Below are 9,355 nucleotides of genomic sequence, written 5' to 3'. Positions count from 1 at the left end.
CCTGGTGGCGGCCAGTGTCTCGGACAGATCCACTATTTGTTGGCGCCTGTCCTCGAGCTGGGTTCGGGCTTCAGCGACGTTGGTGGCGTCGACGTCGGTGCCTATGGGGATGCGGAGGCTCTGCACCGCGGCGCGTAGTGGGTCGGACGGCTCCGTCCGTGCCGTGGCACCCGCGGCTTCGGCGACTCTTCTCGCCTTGCTCGACGAGGAAGAGGCTCCATCGCCGGTGACGAAGACCTCCACGTGGGCGTCCATCGCCCCGGCAGTGAATCCGCCGCTGAGAGAGAGCGGGGAGTTGGAGTAGCTGAGCACCTCGCTGGGGTACTCGTCGGTCACGATCGTGTTGGAGATGCGCATCACGGTGAAGGAGGCGGCGAGCGCACCGATGACGTCGTCCGCCAGAGCGACGGACTCGTCGGAGTAGGAGAAGGGCCCCGTCCGAAGCATTCTTCCGGCCAGCTCCTTGAGCTGCCCCACGGTGGGCGCCAACTGTCGTGGTGGGCGCACGGCATATGCCAAGGGATGGCTAAAGAGAGGAGGAGGCTCGAGGGCGCTGGTGGCCTTCAGAGGCGAGGTTGATATGCGTGGGCGCGGGACACCGGACATACCCAGGTTCGGGGCTCTCCGGAGAGATAACACCCCTAGTCCTGCCGAGTTTAGTTGGATGGTTGATAGTACAATGTCGCTCCTGGAGCTGTATGGAGGTGGAAGGAGGATGGCCAAGGCTCGGGCTGCTCCTTCTCTCCGGTGTTGCTATGTAGTGGCTAGTCCTATATTTCTTGCTTGCTTTATCTCGTATGGCTTCGCATGCCGGGGATCTCACATATCATGCCCCTATAGGCGTGGGCTCCTAGGGGGTTTTATAGATCAACCCACCCAGGGTTACAATGGTAATACGCCGAGTCGGTGGGTCCGTATTGTCGGTGTCCGGGGTACCGGGCTAGGTCCCGCTTGGGAGCTTGTGGTTCGCCGGGTTCCCCTAGGTGCGGGCCCCGCGTGCCTAGGGGGACTGTGCGCCGTCTTGTCGATCGTCATGGCGTGGCCGAGTCGAGCTGCGCACAGTGTTCTCCGTCAGCCCGCTGCTTGCTGCCGTCAGCGGTGAGGGCGGGAACACTGTTGCCGTGCCAGCCCTGGTCAGCGGGTAGGTAAGGGGCATTGTAGTCTTGGTCATCGGTGATTGAGGTCTCGTCCCATCGTACGGCCTGGATGGGACGGGAGCTGACCCGTGGCTGGGTTGCCGTGGACGCCACGGGTGGGTTGGCTTGCTGGGGAAGCCAAGGTTGCACCAGACTGAGTTGCCTTGCGCTAGCCGCTGCGGGCGGATCGACATACCTTGCCGAGTCGAGGGTCTTGGCCGGGTTGCGCGCCTTGCCGGGTCGAGCGACCTGGCCAGGCGCACGCCGGCTTGCGGGGCGATGCGGGCCCCGCTGTTTTTGAAATAGATCCGGGTTCCGTTGCCTGCCCGGGGTTCATCCCCCCGACAGGGAGCGAATCCTACTAGGAGCCCAAGTGGGACTCCACATATTTTTGGAGCGCCTAGGGCCAGCCTCCTCTCCCTCCCTCCTTTATATACGGGGGGACGCCCCTAGAGAACACATCAATTGTTTCTAGCCGTGTGCGGCGCCCTCCTCCACAGTTTGCGCCTCCGGTCATATTCTCGCGGTGCTTAGGCGAAGCCCTGCGAGGATCACATCACCATCACCGTCACCACGCCGTCGTGCTGATGGAACTCATCTACTCCTTCGACCCTCAGCTGGATCAAGAGCTCGAGGGACATCGTTGCGCTGAATGTGTACAGTACTCGGAGGTGCCGTACGTTCAATACTCGATCGGTCGAAACGAGAAGATGTTCGAATACATCAACCGCGTTAAGCAAATGCTTCCGCTTTCGGTCTACGAGGGTACGTGGACACACTCTCCCCCTCTCGTTGCTATGCATCTCCTAGATAGATCTTCTATGAGCGTAGGAATTTTTTTGAAATTGCATGCTATGTTACCCAACACGTTTAACATCGGTGTGGTTCATTAAACTGGTGCATGTGAAATCACAATATTTGTGATTTAGAACTAAATGTAAACTTTGTTTGCCGGATTTGCATCACACATCTAAATCTAATCAATGGGAAATCCTTTGAGGTTATTGACATTTTCCCATGTGTATATAGATTTTTTTTCAAATCTTTTTGTCTTTTATATTTTATTACTATTGTACATACTTATCATTATTTTCTCAAGATGGACATGCGCGGTAATGCACGCTTCTATGATCTAGTGGACCATTAAAATGAACACACCAAGTGTTTTTAAAAAAGTAGGGCCATTTAATCGCAGTCATCAAATGTTTGTCCACGGTCTGGCCTCCTCCATTCAACATGCATATTTTGCGATACCAATTTAAGCATATGTTTACTAGTTGTAAACATATGCAATTACAATAAAAAAGCACAAGATTTTAAATTAATTGTTACATCCATTCGATACCAAAAGTTGTTGGTTTGGTCGTCCGTGTCAAAAACGCCATTCTACTCCAATTCAATTGTCTATGGCGAAGACCTCACTCATCGACGCATGGTAAGCTAGGACAATCTTCGCCGCATCGAGATCCAACTCCTACCTCTTCAGGAACAACATCTTGAATCCCACCAAAGCCACCAACGCGACCTTGATCTCAAGATTCTTATATTGGAGCTTGAGCTTCTTGTCTTGCATCTCCATGAACATGCTAAACCTCTCTGTTGTCTTTGAATCCTTCACCTCATGACATTTGACACATGCCCCCTCCTTCTTCGCCATGATGTGCTTGAACTTCCTGGTCATCTTGGTCGTCACCCCTTGTTGCTTCACCTTCTCCTCCTCTCACTTCCTCCCCCGGTTCCTAATCACCTTCTTGGTAGGAGAAGGCCCTTCTTGTGTCGGAACAATTGTATCAGCAGATTCATCTTCACTGAGCATGGTGATGTTGACGGAATTGGCAATAGCAGCGAGTCACTTGATTTGCCAATTCAAGAACATCCAACAACGTATAAAGATAAAGTAATTGTTCTTGTCTTGCAGTATAGTGTGCACGCACGTCCGGACTAACAAAGGAAGATAATGGATGGCCAACAAGTTGCGATATTGAATGGATCAATGAGACCAACACATGGAGCAACGAGCCATAAAAGTTACGGGGTCTTGGATTGCGGCGCCACTTTGCCATCGGTTTTTCACTTGATTGTAAGGATGTTCTTGAATGGTGTAGCATCGATGGCTTAGCCACTCCATATTGCGTTGAAAGATCACTTTCGCGCGGTAGGGATTATAGCACTTTTGCTCATGATACCAAACATGCAAAGTTTGTCAAACGCCGCGCCCTTTTGCTCATAGCTACGTGTCAGCTGGACTGAGGTGTTGGGAGGCGAAGTAATAGAGTTGCTTGAACTAGGACCACTACTAGGGAAAACGCTAGTAGCGCGGGTTTAAAGCCCACTAGTAGCGCGTGCTACCGCGCTACTAATAAGGTGCTACAGCTATTACTTAGCAGTAGCGCGTGTGACACGCGCTACTGCTAAGACACATAGCGTCAGCGCTTCTTTTCTCCCGCGCTGCTGCTTATCTAGCTAGTTGCAGCGTGTTTACTATCCATCGCTACTAGTATTCTTTTTTTTAGTGTATTTATCCACCGTTATACAAATTTTGGTACAATACTAATTATGAGGTTTATATCATTATGTCCATAACAGTGTGTCAAATGAAGGTGGATTAGGTTCATGTGGAGCCAATATGTGGTGCATGTCAAAAGTATACTACTAATCCAAACTTGGTCTAGTTTGGACTAGTAGTACTTTTGATGTGCACCACATGTTGCCTCCACTTGAATCTAATCCGCCAACACAAGCTATTTAATCATCATCATAGTCATTACCACTAACAGTATTTATTTAATCACAACTAACACTAGCTAATAATAATCATCATAGTCATTACCATCAACACTAGCTATTTAATCACCATAGTCATAGTGTAGCACATCATCATCTTTAAACTCATTTCTAGCTAGCTAATCATTCCTGCTGCTCTATCTCTCAGGTAAAATAACATAAAACATGTGTAGCTCTCTTCCTTCATCAAGTTGAAGCATGCAGATGAACCTATCTCCTAATTGTAGGATGTGCTTCTGTTTGCTGTCCCATAGTACTTCTCTGCGCTCCTCCATCACAAATTTGGTCCAATCTTTCACTATTAAGAATTCGTCGCTAATCCTGAATGCACTAAAGTGATTTGTATGATATCTTGGTTGTAAGCTAATAATACTCATGGTACCTTTAGTCTCGATCCCATGAGGCACAACATTCATCGGGAGTCCCTGTTGAAGAACATCGTATGGTAACATACTTAGCAATGAAGTTTAGCTTAAAAAATAATGTACGGAAAAGATGCACTGAGGACAAATAGTAAAAATCTTACCATCCTTCCTAAATAGATGTGACTGTAGTTCATTACGAACACTATTGGTCGCACGTTTTCAGTACTAACATTTCTAAATCCAGGAAGAAAATTTGTCTTGACAGTATTAAGATCCACAAGCCATGAAACATAATGACTTAGCTCCTCGCAGTTTAGTTCAGCCCCGGCACAGTAATAGGTCATGTCTACCAAGCGTTGGACCTGTTTATTTAAACGGAAATAAGCTGATAATAGAAATTAGTTGTCAACTATTTTTGAATAAACAATATCAAAGACATAAATATGGTTGAGAAACTTACATAATGGTATAACTGGAGGCGTCTGCACATCGACCCAGATGTCGGTATTACCTTCAATATCATCTTCCGGATGAATATCAAAGGTGATAACCATACCAGGCTCAAATGCATAAGTCTTGCATAGTGCTCGTCATGTTTTGCATCCAAAATAGGTGTAGTCGTCTGAATAATTGTATAATTTTGCGTGGAAAATATAACCATGCTCGGTCTTCAAGTAAACTTTCTTTACCTCCATAGTACGACTGAAACCTATCTTATCCAATACAAAAACTCTTGCATGGGAGGGGATACGCTAGTAGAACAGTAAAATAAATAAATTATAAGTTGAGGCAAATGAAGCAGATGTCATGCTTAATTACGAAAAAAGACTTGTCGTTGTGACTTATTGTCCACTTCAAAGTTCTCGTCCAGCTTGATGCTGAAACGCCTATCATCATCTAGGAAGATTCCGTCGCACAGTCCGCGCTTGTCTTCACAGTATTTGTAAATATCGAAATCCTTTTCGTCGACAGACATTTTTTATGTTCATAGTTGAAACATTAATTGAAAATCGATCGAAGACAACTACCAGGATACTCAACACACAAATTCGGGGCACTCGATATTTCCTACATATTCTCGCACAAGTCATGCCAAAATTCACGGAAAAATCCGGCATGACCTTTGCTAAAATAGGACATATCGAGCGCCTTAAATTTGCCAGAACGGAAATGAATCAACACTCCGGCAAAACATAGGCCACTCGGAGGTGTAACCTGCAAACATGACCAGCCACTTGGGCAAGCACATATCCTATTTGAGCAACACAAGATATACATTTCAAAATATCTTATAGGACTCAAATTAGCATGCATTCAATAAGCAAAAGTAAATCATCTCATGCATCCGTACATCGTCGAATATTATCACTAATACATCCCGAATAGCATCATACATATAACATCACTAATACAATTAAAACCCTAGCGCACGATGGGTATTGGCGCGGGAGGTGGACACCCACAGAGAAGGAACCATCACAGGTTCATACCTCCAGTGAGGTCCCTGGAGAACCTGCCAGGTATTGGAGAACCTGTGCTCCAACGCAAACAAGTAGCGACGGACGTGCGCGTCCTCCTCACTGACACGGTGACGCACCACCTCCGCGGGATCCTCGAGCCTCTGGACCGTCACTGGCCCACGCGACCGCCACCAAAGAAGGTTTGGGTCAACGACAGGCTGGCTCCTCACCAACCTGTGCCCCCCGGTAGGTAGCGTCTCCCAGTACCACCCCGGCGGAGCCCAGTCCCGGACATGACCCATCTGGTGACGCAGGTGTCCTCCGCTGACTCGACGACGAGGATGCGGGATAGACATCGTCCACGTCGATGTGGGAAAAATTGCTTTAACTAAAAAAATAACAACAAGTTCTTACTAACTAGTTTTATTAATTCAACTACTTCTTACTAAAAATAAACTTACTATAAATAAAAATAAACTAGTACCTAATTAGTATCTAGTTCTTAGTAACTAATTAGTACCTAGGAACTATAAATAATTTTTTTACTTGTTTTATGATTCATCTTAGAAATTTGATTCGTTTTCACCCTTACATGAACCCTAACTAATTTGAGCCGCATCCGCATCCGATTCGTTTCCACCCTTACATGAACCCTAACTAATTTGATGCAACTAAAATATGAAGAAACCCTAGACAGAGGTAGGGGAGAGGGAGGAGCAGTTGTGCTCACCTCGGGTGCCTGCGACGAGGGAGGGGCAGGCGGCGTCGAGGTCGGGGTCGGGGCTCGGACGCGCGGCGGAGAGCGGCGTCGATGTCGGGGACGGGGGCAACGTCCGGGGCGGGCTTTCGCACGAAAGCAGTGGCGAAAATGCACCATCACCACCTTGTTTTTAGGTGGGTCCGCGTTGTCCAACGCCTATATGACAGATGTCCGGATGCCCGCAAGCCGCCCCCAGTTTCATTTTGGTTCATGAGATTTCGGACATTCAGATCAGTCCGGAAATTTTTGATGGCCGGCGTTGGATGACAAAAGGCATCTAGACTGTCCGATCCGTACATTTGCGGTCAGTTTGGTGATCCGTGGAGTTACACACGCTCAACATTTCAGTACGGTTGCCAATAACATGGTTAACCTCCTTTTCATCAGGACAAAAAAAAAAACCCCGATAACATAAGGTTTGCATGGCGTGCGTGCCAACTTGGCATCGTCATCTCATCATCATGGTACAACCAACATGCCACTACTCGGAACGAATTGATGCAGGCCATGATGCGTGGTACAAATCATGCAGCCATATTAGCCATTGATTCATGGTCATGCATGAACAGGGGGCAGCATGGAAGGGTCTCCCAAATTTCCCAATCATCACCACTCGCTCACACCGCACCGACGACGTCCCTACCCGGGCACCCCCTCATGATTCTGCTCTTCCAAAGGAACGGCGTCTTTGTTCTCAGTAGAAAATGAGAGGAACGGCGTCCGTGTTACCCTACCGATGCAAGAGATCGACACGAGAACGCGAGATCCGAAATGCACGCCGATCCCGAGCTGGAATCCATGGCAACAAAGCGCGAGCCCGAGCAAGCACGGCTGCAAAGCCAACACACATCGTGGCATCGCTTGCCGGAGCGGCAATGACCACGAGGAGAGGGGAGGAGACAGGCAGCACCGCTTGTGACAGAGTGACGGTGCTTTATCTATCTACCTATCTGGCGTCGCTGATCTCGGCGCTGCAGCCCAAACAGCGGCGGACCCGGGCAGCGTCCCAATCATGGGTCCAAAGCCGACACCGCCGCACTGTTGGCCCGTGCACAGCGCCCAGACCCTGACGCGCCTGACCCAGCCTCGTCAGTCGTCACGGGGCAGCCCGTCGGTCGGTCGCCTTTGACCCATACGACTGGTGCATGCGCCGACGCGACAAGCCACGGAAACGTCCGGGGCGGAGTGGAGTGGACGATGCTATCGCTTCTGTCGGTCTCGCTCGCCGCCTGCACGGCCTGTCCTCTCGTCGCTCTCTCCGCTCCGGTTGCCGGTGCGGGCGGTGGGTGCCCGTCGACTCGCCACGAGGCCCATGCGCGGACGCCCATGCACGCACGCACGCACGCGCGCACGGACACGGAAGGCGGAGGGGAGCTAGCTCGTGTCGGTACCTGCGCGGCGGTGCGCCACACCTACGCCTACCTACCCCTGGGCTCGATGGCCATTACGCTCTTGTCTTGTCATGTTCCCGAGGAGCACCACCGCCACCACCACGGCACGATCCCGGGCGCGCGCGCGTGCCATGGTTAACTCGGCATGGCCATAGAGGAGACGGGTCGCAGGGGATATGGGCGGGCTCGCTTGTTCCTGTCGGTGGTCCGCGGCTCGCTCCATGGGCCGTGGCTTTTGCATCCATTTTCTGGGCGTTTTTCGAGCTTTTTTGACTGGCCGCCACCACCTCACTCCTCACTCGCGCACAAAACTAAACGAAAAGCCGCACACTTCGGATCGCCAGGCCCCCAAACAGCACAGAGTGTTGAACATATGGTTGGTGCATGTATATTGTGTATCTCGGCCCACCTCCTAGTCTCTATATAGTTGAGGTTGTGGTCCATTTTGTATTCCATATATACGTGCGCTATGCACTGATCAATACATCGTGTAGCCTTGCCAAATTCTCGTTTCCAACATGGTATCATATCTCCGATCCTAAAACCCTAACTCCCAGTTGTCGCCGCCGCCGCTGCCATCCCCTACGCCGCCGCCGCCTCCTCCCTACGCTTCCGCCTACATCAACCCTAACCCGCGTCGCCCCCACCCGCCACGCCGCCCTCTCCGCGTGCCGCCGCACCGCCTCCTCCTTCCGAACTCATGGCCTCCCTCGGTTCCTTCGGCACCACCCGCAGCCGCCGCACCAACCCGTTCGACAGTCCCGACCCCGTCGTCATCCGCGATCTCAACATCCTCGCTCGGTTCCCCGTCGTCCTCGATCATCTCACCTCCACCTACTATGCCTGGAAGACGTAGTTCTACCTTGTGTTCCGTGAGTACAACCTCCGGGAACACATCGATGGCTCCGTGTATTCCCACTTCATGGAAGGCGATGAGGAATGGATGTCATCCACGCCATCCTCATCTGTTGGTTCTACACCACCATCTCGAAGGACCTCTTCCACACGGTGGTCTCGACTGATGATGATGCGCACACGTTTGGACCAAGCTCAACGGCCTCTTCACCGACAACGCGCTCCAGCGCAAGGTTTTCTTGCATGGCGATTTTTTTGAGTGCCAGCAGCTCGACACGTCCATCGATGACTACTGCATGCACCTCAAAAAGATTGTTGACGAGCTCAGTGACCTCGGTGAGACGGTCTCCGACGAGCTTCTTCTCAGCATCCTCATCGCCGGCCTGAATGACGACTTTGGGAACGCCACCTCCAACATCCCCCTCATCACCAACCCAACCTTCCCCAAGATCGTCGCGTGTCTGAAGCTGGAGGAGAGGAGGATGTGGATGTCGCATACACGGGCTACCCACACGGCCCTCACCGCCGGTACCCGTGGCGGCGCGCCACCCACCGCCCCGGCCCCCCCGCCGCGGCCTGCCCCGGGCCCCGTCCAGGCGCCGCC

Source organism: Triticum dicoccoides, chromosome 3B (assembly GCF_002162155.2).
Source record: "Triticum dicoccoides isolate Atlit2015 ecotype Zavitan chromosome 3B, WEW_v2.0, whole genome shotgun sequence".
NCBI classification, from domain to species: Eukaryota; Viridiplantae; Streptophyta; class Magnoliopsida; order Poales; family Poaceae; genus Triticum; species Triticum dicoccoides.
Note: the sequence above shows the minus strand (reverse complement) of the source record.